Source organism: Sarcophilus harrisii, chromosome 1, assembly GCF_902635505.1.
Source record: "Sarcophilus harrisii chromosome 1, mSarHar1.11, whole genome shotgun sequence".
NCBI classification, from domain to species: Eukaryota; Metazoa; Chordata; class Mammalia; order Dasyuromorphia; family Dasyuridae; genus Sarcophilus; species Sarcophilus harrisii.
Window position 1 is genome coordinate 268,798,942 of NC_045426.1, and position 14,320 is coordinate 268,813,261.

Below are 14,320 nucleotides of genomic sequence, written 5' to 3' on the forward strand. Positions count from 1 at the left end.
AACCCCCTGTGGCAAACATTTGGTAAGACATGGGAACATATGCATATCACAGAGAATGGGAGGGCATGAATAGGTTAAGATCTTCACCATTGGAGGAAATTCCTATATTGATGAGATCATAGATCCATTTGAGTATCTGAGTAAATATAGAGTTCATGGAAGAAGCAATAGTTTATATATAAAACAAATATACAAACAATACTTTATATGTAAAAAGTGGGGGATTTATGGAACCACAAATTCAAAATGAGCCAACAATGTGATGTAGTAATCAAAAAACTAATGGAATATTGGGCTACAGAAGGAAAAATACATGTCCAGAATAAGAGGGAAGATAATTCCACTGGACAGGTAGATGGTTCAGTAGATAGAGCCCTAGACTTAAAGTCAGGAAGTCCCTACTTTGAATCTGATCTCAGATACCTACCAAATGTTTGTCTTCATTGTTTTTGTTTGTCCTTTGTTCTTGAAGAGGACCACAACATCAGGGAAATGATGCCATGATTTGCAAGTGAATTGGATTTAAATAAGGGAGGGCTGGGCAAGGTCCCCTATCTCACTTTGCCCTCCAGAGCCATCTGGGTCTAGTGGCCAGAGATAGATCAAGACAACTGAGATGGCCCTGGATGCAGTGAGAGACCCTGGTCTTTTTAAGCTAAAATCTTCAAGAGATCTCAATTTGAATGAGGCTGCACCCACTCAGTGATTAAAGATAGATGCAATTGAGGAAAAGAATGGACTCTTTCACCTAATCAAAAAATACATATTTTATATATAATATATTTTATTTATTTATGTATATTATGTATTCATATATAAAATATATGTACATATATTACACATATGTAATATGTGTACATATATACAAAATATATACACACATATATATATATACATACAACTGGAAAGGGAAGACCTCAGGATTCCTGGCCAAAACAGAAATGTGTAGAAAATGCTGGGAAGTCACTTAACCCTGTTTGCCTAAGTTTCCTCAAATGTAAAGTGACCTGAGAAAGAAATGTCAAACCACTCTAGTATCTTTGCTAAGAAAAGCCCTAAGTGGAATCATGAAGAGTCGGTCATGATTGAAAAGACTGAACAACTATTCCACTGTTTTCTACCTCTTTTATATATTGTGTTCAGCTTTTTGAGGATGTGACAAACCAGGGGATATGTACAGAGGATCATGGCCCAAAATGTAAGTGGGCTGGAGGACAGATCAAAAAGAATCTATTAGGGGTGTCCAGTCTGTAGAAGAAAAGGGGATGGGGATGAGAAGGGGAAATATGATGCCTGTATGTATCAAGTATGTATTGAAGTTTTTGAATGGCTCCCTCTACTCAGCCTTCATCTTTCCTTCTCATCAGAAATCTAGACTCCATCCTTGGGAGCCTAAATAAGTGAGATCATATTTAAGTAGGTTTGTAATCTGGATCACATCTTGCCCAGATCTAGACCTTGATCTTATTTTCTGGACACTTGTAGACCTCACCTACATCTGGAGACTAACTGCCCACTTATCCTGATTCCCAGCACCTCTTTAGGTATTATCTTTTTTCTAAAATGTAAGCACCATAAAGGCAGGGAGCTTATTGTTTGCTTTTTTTGTGCTGTAGCCCCTTCACCCAGTACCTAAGGAATATTCTTGTAGCTGTGGTGATAGTATATAATTTTCAGTCATGTCTAACTCTTCATGACCCCACCTGGGGTTCTTTTGGCAGAGATGCTGGAATGATTTGCCATTTCCTTCTCTAGCTCATTTTACAGATGATGAAACTGAGGCAGTTATATGACTTGCCCAGGATCACACAGCTGGTAAGTGTGTGATGAATCTTCCTGACTCCAAGCCTGGTATTCTATCCACTGGGCCACCTAGCTCCCCTGTTTTATCTCTAACTACCTACTTATCTACTGGAAAGAAAAATTAGATTTGTTCTATTTGGTCCCAGAGGACAGAACTGGGAGGTTGAAGGTATGGAGAGGAAGATTTCGTGTCACTGTAAGAAAAAATTTCCTACCAATTGATCTGTCTATGAGTTGAATGTGCTACCTTGAGAGGCAATATGTGTCTCTTTATTGAAGGAATTCAAACAGAGACTGAATAACTATTTCAAATAAATCACAACAAGGATTTCTCTCCAGGGTTGGGTTGAACTAAATGACTTTGTGGGCCTCTGCTGTCTCTAATCATTCTATGATTCTAGAAGAAATAGAATCTCTCACAATTATATCAATCAATCAATTAATGTTTATTAGCTTCCCATTATGTACCTGGCACTGTACTAAGTCCTAAGAATACAAAGGGATGCAAAAGACATCCCCTGCCCTCAAAGGAACTTACAATCTAATAATCTAATCTAATACAATCTAATAAGGGAAAAATAATTGGCAAACATATATACAAAGTAAGCTATATACAAGTTACATAAGAAATAATTAATAGAGAAAAGGTGCTAGAATCAAGAGGGCATTAGAATTAAAAATTAATTATGTGTGCTTCCCTGAGGAATTCTTTCTGTTTGTTATATTGTGGGACCGAGAGAGGAAAACAGATGTTGGAAACCACTTGTGGAAAGATTCTTCCTGTACCCTTTGCCTTTGTGAAAGTGATGAAAAAGGAGAACAAAGAATTACAAATCTATAGGAAGTACTTGAAGAATAGGAAATGGAAGTAGTTTTGACATTGCTCTAGATCAGCCTGTGTCTCTAAGTATGGATCTGTGAAAGGAGAGGCTTTGGTTGAAGTGAGTGCGCATTTCAGACATGGCTCCAATAGATGTAAATGAGAGCAGGCAACCATGAAGGCCAGAACCCTGAGTCCCACAAGTCTTACTCTAGGCCACTTTCTCCTGTTCAGGCACTGGGATAGGGGTATGGTAAGGCTGCTAGGGCACTCTAACCTCTACCCCAACCCTTCCATATTGCTGGATGCAAGGATGCAAAAACAAAATTGAGAAGATCAGATTTTGTCTAATTCAATTTATTTGAATTAAGGCATCTGAGAATGTCTCCAATTTCCCTTTTCAAAGAGTGCCTTTGAGGAGAGGATATTGGGAGAACTCACAAATATGTTAAAAAAAACTTTCTCCACATTATGAGATACAGACAGAACTTCCATTACTGTTGTGTAGTGTAGAGGGGAAATAAATAAACTTACAAAATCAGGATTCTGTATATTATTCTTCTATCACAAAGAATATAAATTTATAAATGTAAAAACATATTTCTGTTCAGTTATTTCAAATTCTTTGTGAGCCCATTTGGAATTTTTTTTTTTTTGGCAAAGATACTGGAATAGTTCGGCAATTCCTTCTCCAGTTCATTTTGTAGATGAGGAAACTTAGGCAAACAGGGTTAAATGACTTGCACAGGGTCACACAATTATTAATTCTTAGGCCAGATTTGAACTTAGGAAAATGATCCTGATCCAAGCTTAATGTTCTATCCATTGTACCAAGGAGCTACCCAGCAAGAATAGGTCCCCAGAGTATAACTATGAGTACACAGAAACTGATCAAATCTAGATCCGTTTTAAAATGCAAGGTATAAAATTCAAGTATATTTGTAAAACTTACAAGGCATGTACTCATAAGAACTCATAAGAGTTTTAATGAAGGCAGAATAATTTAATAGAGAGGCCATGTGGCATAGTATTGGATCCAGTACCTTCCTTTTTACAGATAAGAAACTAAAACAGTGACTTAACCAAGATCATACATCATACACTAATAAGTATCTGAATTCACATTTGAACTCGGGTCTGGTCTCAGACACTTACCAACTCTGTGATCCTGGGCAAATCACTTAACTCTGTTTGCCTCAGTTTTCTGAGCTGTAAAATGAGTTTGAGGAGGAAATGGCAAACCATTCCAGTATTTTTCCAAAGAAAACCCTAAATGAGTAGAAGACTCAACATGACTGAAAACAACTGAATAATAGCTTCCTGAATCCTTCTATCCACTACACTACCTAACTGCCTAATAATGCATGATGGAGTTATCAGTTTTACAGGAGATAAACTGACTTTTGGAATATAACATACACACTAAAGTTTATAGAAAGTTTGTTAACATTTTCATTTTCTTGTAAGTTTTCTTTTTTTCACTTGTGTTTCTTGCAAGCCATAGTAAGGAAAAAATTATTCAGTTCTCTCAAGACAAACTATATTCCTCTTTCATGGAAGTTCCAACCATATTCATATCACTCCCTCCTGTCTGCCAGCTCCTCTACACTTTATTTTGTCAACTGCCTCACTTCTGCACCAATTATCCCTCCCCTTTCTGGAACCATGAACCAAGATCAAATCAATTCAACTATCTCTGTAACATTTTGGATTGAGCAAGGTTTCCCTAGCCATCATTCTACTATCTGTATTCTCTCCCTCTGTTAGACTATAAATTCCTAGAGGGCAGAGATTATTAAATGTAGACTAGAGTAAAGGAACTATCTTTGCTTTTTTTTTTTTTTTTTTTTTTTTTTTTTTTTTTTTTTTTTTTTTTTTTTTGGTATCCCCAGTCTCAAGCACAGTGCTTGGCACATAGTAAACACTTAACAAATGCTTTTTTTTAATTCTTTGATTTCCCTTCAACTCCATTGACCCAATATTTAGCACCAGTGTCCAGCAAAAATATTCATGAACTAATCAAGACTAAAAGCACTCAGGTATACAGATTGTCAGAATCTATCTTCCAAATGTCTCTTGAGACTGACAATGCAAAAATCATACAGTCATAGAATTCAAAGCTCAAAGGGAGATGATCTAGTCTAGGGGTTCTTGACCTGGGGTTTGCAAACTTGGTTTTGAAAATATTTTTATAACTATATTTTAATATAACTAATTCTCTTTTACCTATGTAGCTATTGTTTTATATATTTAAATATATTATTCTTAAAAAAAGGGTCCAGAGCCTTTACCAGAATCCCAGAGGGGTCCATGACACAAATAAGGTTAAAGAATCTAACTCCCACATTTCAGAGATGAGGAAACTGAGGCACAGATAAATTAAGGGATTTGTCACATAGGTAGCAGATTTAAGATTCAAACCTAGATTTTCTGATCACTCCACCAGCAGTGACCTTTCCATTCTATCACACTCTCTTCTTTGGACAAGTCTGCATCATCTGTGACTCAGAAAAAAAAATTAGAAAAGGTCTCAAGGAAAATGTGGGGTCTGAGCTGGTGCTTGAAGAATGTTGGATGCAGAGAAAGAAAGAAGCAACACAGGTACAGTGAGGAGTAAGATGAAACAAATCAGTGAAAGGGGTAAAGAGGAATGGAAGACCTTAATTGTAAAGAATGCTATAGGGATTGATGTAGCTTCAGTTGTCTGCCATGGAGTCACTTTTTAGTGAATTATCACTTTGTAGGCTGAAAACCTTGTGTAATGATAGATCTGGGGGAACTGATGAGTCACATATGAAGGTAAAGGACTTTCCTAGCTATCAAGCCTCTAATATGTCAAAACTCTAATAATATGACATTTTATCCAACAAGGCTACAAAAGAACTGAGCACAATAGACATAAGGCAGACATTGTCTCCTATGCCCTTATTTCCAGAGGATTATCTAACTCAGGCTCACAACTTTCCTTCATGCTAAAACCGGGTTAACTCAGGTCATTTCTGAAACAAGCTGGGTGCTGGGGAAAAAGGAAGGAGATTTTAAAATAAAATAAAATTTTAAAAATAAGCAAGTATTAAGTACCTTTTATGTGCTGGGCACTGTTCTAAGTGCTTTATTTTATTTATTGCTTTTTAAAATTTTATCTTATTTGACTCTCCAAACAACTCTAGCAAATAGGTGCTATTATTACCCCCCCCCTTTCTTTTTGTTGATGCAATTGATGCAAATTGTGACTTGCCTAGGATCACACAGCTAGGAAGTGTTAAGTGTCTGGGGTCAGATTTGAACTCAGGTCTTCCTGACTTCAGGGCTGGTACTCCATCTACTGCACCATCTAGCTGCCCCTCTTATCCCTTTTTACATTGGGCCTAAATTCAAGAGAGTTGAAATCTGGCCACAGACACTTAACACTTCCTAGCTGTATGACTCTAGGTAAGTCACTTAATCCCAATTGCCTCAACCAAAAAACAAAACAAAACAAAACAAAAAACTCAATTCTGCTTTATTTTTGAAGTGCAAATAATACTGAATATAACATATATGTGTGTATGTGTATTTTATGTATGTATATATTTTATATGTATATGTATATATGGGATACATGTATATATGGGAAAGACAACATGATATAGAGAATAGAGAACTCTTTTAGAGTCCCCTCTGGCACATAGTTGAGGGACAAGTCATTTAAATTCTCAATTTTTCAAGCTGCTCTCTAAGTTAAATTGTAATAAATTAATAAATACAATAAATTGTCAATTTGAATTACAAATAAAAACAAGAAATTACAGAACCAGACTGGATCTTCTTTGGTCAAGGTAGTTTTTACCAAAAGCTTCATTACATGATAAAATCACAGGTCTGGACCAATATTTAATAATTCACATTCTTATAGTACTTTACTTTTTTAAAGTAGTTTTCTCTCATTAATCTTTAGGAGGTAAGATTGTTTTGGTGTTGTTATCCATATTTTATAGCTGTAAGGAGGATGGGTAAGTATAGGACAACTAGTAAGTGGCAAATCAAAGTGAGCTCATGAATCCTGCTTTCTTTTTCACCACATCTTTAACTTCATAAAACAATCAATATACTGGCGCCTCTAGTTGCTTCCAGAGTGGTGAGGTATGCAAACTGAAGCTGTGCCTTGTATTACAATCAAATATCATGTAACAGATCATAGAAATTTGGATTTGGAAGGGACATTAGAGATTCTCTAATCTTGTCTCCTCATCTTGATATGGGGAAAAACCCAGACATCCAAAGTTATATTGCTTATTAATGGCAGAGTTGGAACTATAATACAATCCTCCTAATTTGCAATCAAATGTTCTTTCTATTCTCAAATGAGATTATGTATATAAAGCGCTTTGCAAATCTAAAATCACCAAATAAATGTCAATTATCAACATTATAACTATACTTTCAGCAACTGAAATTGCTGGAGCAACTAAGTTGCAAAATAAATAGAAAGAACATCCTGAATTAGGCCTGGAATCAATAAGATTCATCTTCTTGAGTTCAAATCTGACATTACTCACTTACTAACTATGTGACCCTGGGCAAGTCACTTAACCCTGTTTGCCTCAGTTTCCTCATCTGTAAAATGAACAAATTATTCCAATGTTTTTGCCATGAAAAACTCAAAATGAGTTTATGAAGAGCTGGACCTGATTCAACAACAATCTTTTGTTCCTGGGCAGACTCCTATTCAATTAACTGAAGCCAATCATACTCAGTTTCCATGACCAAATGAAATTAGTATTTTGAACACACTGGGTTAAATACATTGCTCCTCTCCTCTATCTTTTCTTTATATATAATTTAACAATGAAAAGTAGTATGATATAATAGAGAGCAAGTTGGCCCTGGGAAGCAAGAAAACCTAGATAGGTATCTTTCTCCCTCACTGAGAGACCAAAAGCAAGTCAATGCCTCTCAAATGCCTCTAGCAACTCCCTCTAAGATCACAAATTTTCGAGTAGATACAAAATTGTATTCATAGAGGTAATCTCACTGGAAAACCCTTTTTGTCAATGAAATAACAAGTCTCATATTAATATTGATTTCAGTACCAAGATATAGATGATTAGATATGGTTTCAGGTATGGGGGATTATTTGTTTTGTTGGGGATTTTTTGGTGTTATTTGTTTGTCTGTTTTTTGTACAAAATCAATAATTACAAGTTAATCTGAGGATCAATCAAATTTATATTGATCACCTACATGTCCCCAGTATTACTTTAGGACCAGAGAATGATAAGAAATAAAGACAAAAAATTATTCTAGACAAGACTATAATCTAGTTGAGATAAAAAAAAATACACAGTGAAACAAAAAGAGATAAATATCCTAAAAAGAAAAGAAATAAATGACACCAATGAAAATACTACCTATACTTCAAAGTCCAGCTCAAGTGAACCTTCTCTATGATGTTTTTCCTAATTAACCCCAAGCCAGAACGTGATGATTTTAAATGAGAGTGAGTGGGAAGAGTGGGGAACAGGAAGAGGGAAAGGGAGAAGAGAAGAGAGGGAGAAGAGATGAAGGAGGAAGAGAGGGAGAGAAAGAGAGAGGGGAGGAGGAGAGGGAGAGGGAAGAGGGAAAGAGAAAGAGAAAGAAAAGAAGAGGGAAAGGGAGAGGAAAGAGGAAAAAAGAGGGGAAGGGAGAGATAAAAACAGACGAGAAAGAAAGGGAAAGAGAGAGACAGAACCAAGAGAACATTTTAATAATGCTCTTCCTGTATGTCAGGCACTATGAAAACATAGAAACAAATAAGACAATCCTGTCCTCAAGGAGCTTATAAGCAAATGGAGCACATGAAGGGGTACTGGACAGTAAGAGGGGTGTGGGGAAGGAGAGAAAATAAGAGTACTCTATCAGAACATGTCAAGAAAACTGCTAGGAATCCTGTGGCGGTATAGTTCTTGGTTAGAAAAGACAAAAGTCTCACCTATCAGAATGGGAAGAACCAAAAATGAAGTGGATTTGATGAAAACCATGGCAAAGAAACTACAAGAAGTCTTAAACCTTATTTCTGCATTTTATCATATTTTGTAATAGTTATTTGCATTATATTCTCTCTTATAAGATAAACTCACTGAAAATAGAAATCATGCCTTATTTATCATTTTATCTCCCTTAGGGCCTAATAATGCTTAACACATGGTATATGCTTAATAAATAGTTTTGGAATTGAATTCAGCTGTACAGTACAAACGATACTGAGTGTTATAGTAGATAAGAAAGGCAAGAGATCAATATGGATGGGAATAATCAGATAATGTTTCACAGAAGTGGATCAAACCACTGCCACCACCTTGACTACCATTTGCCTTCAGAGGCAGAAAATATCAGCATCCTCTAAACCATTAAGTCTATTTTTATCCAGGCCCTTCTAAATGTCATTGAGATGAACAGGACCACCATCACTACTGACAACCATACAAATTGTTCACCAACTGTCACCAATAGGCAAGTAGGTTCATGAACCCTGGAAACCCAGCACCACCTCCTTCCTCCCAGACTAACGATTTGGCTTCCAACTCAAGTCCCAGAAGGGGTCTATTTATCTTGCAACCTAGTTGCTCCAGTAATTTCAGATGCTGAAAGTATAATGTTGATAATTCACATTTATTTGGTTATTTTAAATTTGCAAAGCGCTTTATATACATAATCTCATTTGAGACTAGAAAGAACATTTGATTGCAAATTAGGAGGACTGTATTATAGTTCCAACTCTACCATTAATAAGCAATATAACTTTGGATGTCTGGGTTTTTTTCCCCCATATTAAGATAAGGAGATAAGACTAGAGAATCTATACCCAGTTATAGCAATCACGTTTCCTCCATTGACCACTTATGACCCTTTAAAGTCTCAAATAAACTCTCAAATACTAAGTACAGGATTTCTTTTCTGTCTTTGTGTTCTTTACGATTGTTGTTTGTTGTTCAGTCGCTCTTTGTGACTCTATTTAGAAAACTCTTCATCCTAGAGGCCCTAGAATTTGAACCTTGAAGTACCCTTCATCCTTATAGTCTCTCCCTTTGATTGGATGGTACCTCCTAGAACTTCCATTTAAGTGGGGTACCCCAAGTCAACCATCTCTTCATTTCTTACCATATAGCTATGGTCTTCATCAAGCCTCTGCCCTGCATACCCCCTTACCACTCTGTGTGGGATGTGAAGATCCTTACCAATAATTCCAGAGCATCAGAATAAGTATAATAAAAAGAGAAGTTTATTACCTTTCTCAAGAAAGGACACTCTCTGAAGATCAAAGGTAGTGTCAAAAGAGAAGTATGTTTGTGTGTTCAGCAAAGCAGATTTTATAGACCCTAACTGCAAAATCCCCCTCCCCACTTCCCCTTCAACCCATCTGCTGGGTCTCAGGAGGTACAATCTATTTGTGGAACTCTACCTCAGCATAAAAGCAAAGAGAATAATATATGTTTTCCATAACATGTCATATTCCGCCAGATGGTGAGGCGATGACCCTTCCTTTTTAATTTGAAAGTCTCAATAACTTTTTAGTTAGCAGGATGCTCTCACGGTCAGTCAGACGGCTCTCATAGTTATCAAAAACAATTTTATTTATAAGCTGGGAGATATTCTCCCAGCATAAACATCTCTGTAACCCTGAGAGGCCTTCATCACTATCCCACTTTTAAGCTCCCTTTTATGGATTATTTTTCTCCCCATTAGAATATAAGCTCCTTGCAGAACCAAGAAAACATTGTACACAGTAACAAGATTCTATAATGATCAACTGTGGTAGATTTGGCTCTTCTGAACAATGCAGTGATTCAAAGCAATTCCAATAGATTTAGGATGAAAAATGCCATCCACATCCAAAGAGACTGAATATGGATTGAAACAGTGTTTTCCACTTTTAGATTGTTTTCTTTCTCATGATTTTTTCCCTTTTGGTCTGATTTTTCTTGCACAACATGACAAATGTGAAAATGTGTTTACAAGTATTGCACACATTTAATCTACATGAGATTATTTGCTATTTGGAGAAGGGGAGAAATGAGAGAGAGAGAAAAATGTGGAACACAAAGTCTTACAAAAATGAATGTTGAAAATCTCTACATGTCTTTGGAAAATAAAATACTTATTGAAAAAAAATTTAAGTAAAAGAGCTCCTTTGATGAGGGGACCCCAGAAACTCTTTCCCTTTCTTTCTCTCTGACTTTGGGAATGAGCCATGAGGTAAAGCACTTAAAGCTCGTTGAAGGAGAGATTCTCCTTGAACCCTGCCTCTGTGAGAGACCCACCCCAGGGAATCAAGAAAAAAGTAGTTTATCTAGGTGGGGCTAGTTGAGTCCGGAGCTGGAGAATTCCAACCCTACTGAATTAAAGATTAGTCAAGAAAGACTCATTCAATTCCAGCTCAAGCCCATCAAGAGGCAAATCCCAGTTTATAGCCAAGGCTTTTATTATAAAAAGAGTCAATTTTAAGCTCAGTCCTTGTAGAGGACCTAATATTCCATGCCAAAGAAACTCTTTCTCCCTGGCATAGCAGCAAACTCTGCCCGCTGAAATGATAATCTCTTTCAGTGGTAACCTCTCTTTATCCTCAGCTATTTCCCCAACCAGACTTTATACTTCTTTGTCAGGATTCTCTACTAGAAACTTTACTTCTCTGCCAGGACCTTGCCACCAAGAAATTCAATCTTTCTATTCATGCATAGCAAAGGCTGACTTCCCAATGCCAATAATAAACTTCTTTTTATCAGTCCAGCTTTTTGAGTTCATAAATTCCTTTACAAAGGACCTTTGCACCAACAAAAGGGGGGCTCTCTACCTTGTGCCAAATCCTAAGGGGATTTAGGGGAACCAAACCTCTTCATTTGGTTCCCTGAATCCCAAACCTGCACTAATCTCATCATTTAACTCCCTGACCACTAGGAACACTAGTCTCATCATTTTGGTTCCCTCATCAGCAGCCCTTGAGACCTTGAGAGTAGGGACTAGCTTTATTTTTGCTTGTATTTTTATTTCCAGTGCTTAGCAGAGTACTTAGCACATAGTAAGCACTTATGAAATGCTTGTTACAAATGAGGAAAATGAAGCTGATAGAAATTGAGTGACTTTCCCACTCAGTCATACAACCAGTAAATAACTAGTAAATAATTAAGAAACTTGTAATTCTAACTCAGATATTCCTGATTCCAAGCCCTTTGCTCTATGCTGCCTATCTAAATGCCTGCTGTCTTTTCTTATGATCAGCACAAGTCTTTTTGGACAATGATATAAGACATCTAACCTAGGCCTTTAACCTTTGACTGGGGAATCATAACTCTCCTTCCCCTTCCTCCTTCCCTCCCCCCTTTACAGATCTAACAGTTTTATGTGACATTTGGAATTGCTTTTTAATTCTGTCAGTATCATGCACTGATCAAAGGATGAGGCAATTTAATAACAGCACAAATGCACATCTGTCATGGATATTATTAGGACTTGACCCTTCAAATAGTATCCTCTCTAGGAGAGAAAACCACTTTGAGATGTAAGCTTTTGGTCCCATTATATTCATCATTCAGTAGATGACATCCCTCCCTCTCCCATGGGAATGAGATCAGTGAGTACACTAAGCCAAATTCAGCTTTGCTAATAGAATGGAAACTTCTTGGAAGCTAGCACATTTCATTTTTATCTATTTATTGACAGTATATTATAAAGTGCCTAGCACATGGTTGATGCTTTATAAATTTCTTACTATTCCTCATTTCTCAGAATCAGAGAAAGTTAAAAGGGAGCTCAACAATTCATACAACGCAATCTTTAGTATGACACACATGAGTGGTCAGACAGGTTCTGATAAAAGATCTCCAAAAAGAGGAAACTCACCTCCTCTTATGATGAAACATTCCACTTTGAGACACTTCTAATTTTCTTTTTATTAAATAGCATTTTATTTTTCCAAATATACATAGAGATAGTTTTCAACATTCATTTTTTATAAAACTTTGTTTTTCTCCCTTCCTTTCTCTCTTATCTTCCCCCTCCCCAATCTGATATAGTTAAATACGTGCAATTCTTTAAAACATATTTCTGTATTTGTCGTGTTGTACAAGAAAAATCAGATCAAAAGGGGAAACAAACAACACCACCAAAAACTACTGTGTTTCAATCCATATTCAGTCTTGCCACTACAAAAAGAGTTGCTACCAGCATTTGAATCCTTTTCTCTCTTTTATGATCTCTTTATGATAAAAACCTAGTAGAGACACTGCTAGATCAAAAGGTATGTGCAGTTCTATAATCCTTCGGGCACAGTTCCAAATTATTCTCCACAACGATTGGATCATTTCACAACTCCACCAATGATACATTATCATCCCAGTTTTCCACATCCCTTCCAAATTTTATTATTATCTTTTCTTGTCATCTTAGCCAATCTGAAAAGGCATCTTTAATTTTCAGGAAATTTTCCTGAAATCAAGCCTAAATTTTCCTCTTTGGGACTTCCTCTCACTGGATCTGGTTCTCAAGCCCAAACCCTCTCTCACTGAATAGTTCTTCAACTACCTGAACACAACTATGCGGAAGCCCAATCCACTCTTCTCTAGGCTAAACATCTTCAGTTCTTTTAACTAATTATCATGTGTCATGAACTAAGGCCCTTAATCATTTTCCTTGTCTTCCTCTGGATATTCTCCACCTTACTACTAATATTATTCTTAAACTGTGGTACTCAATACTCAATTTTTCTTGGCATTATAATAAATAAATATTAAATACTATTGTATTTAATTATAATCATATATCCCATTTTGTTCAGTGATTTTCTAATAAATGAGCACCTATTTTTTTTTCTAGTTTTGGGTTTTTGTTTATTTGTTTTGTTTTGTTTTGTTACTGCAAGAAGTACTGCTATTGGTATTTCGATCTTTCTGTCTTTGACTTGCTAGGAGTATATGCCTAGGAATGGAACCTTTCGGCCAAAAAGTATAATACAGGTTAGTGACTTTTTTATATTTTTTCTACTTTTAACTTCTGAAGAAGGTTTTATGACATAAATGTCTGAAGAAAGAGTGGGTTTTGTGGTGAGGAAATAAGGAAGAATGGATAGTGAATATTTAATAAATATCTGTTATTTGATATGGGACTATACAGATCTAAGAAGTCAAACTCCAAAGTAATTGAACTGGCATGTATCTGGGCCAAAGGCTGCCATGTCTCATTCTTACTAGGTACAGCTAACTGCATGTCATTATAAACTTCAAGGTATCATTGAATAAAAGTGCAACTAAGTGTGTATGTGTATTGTTGTGTGCACCATGGTTTAAAATAAAAAGATTGACGGGCTCTTAGCCAGAGATAAGAGTACTTTTAATGAAATCTGGCTTTTAAAAAAAAAGTGTACATATATATTGTAAGAAGGTGTTGCAATATATACCCAAATCACCTAAAATGAAGGGATCTTATGGAAGAAGACATTCTGTAGTCCTCTACAACATGTGGAGAATTGCCTTTCAGTTGGTTGTGTAGCCAGAATGAATTACTTCTTTAAAAACTACCAGACTGGACACCAGTCAGATTGGCTAGAATGACAGGGAAAGATAAGGCGGAATGTTGGAGGGGATGTGGGAAAACAGGGACACTGATACATTGTTGGTGGAATTGTGAATACATCCAGCCATTCTGGAGAGCAATTTGGAACTATGCTCAAAAAGTTATCAAACTGTG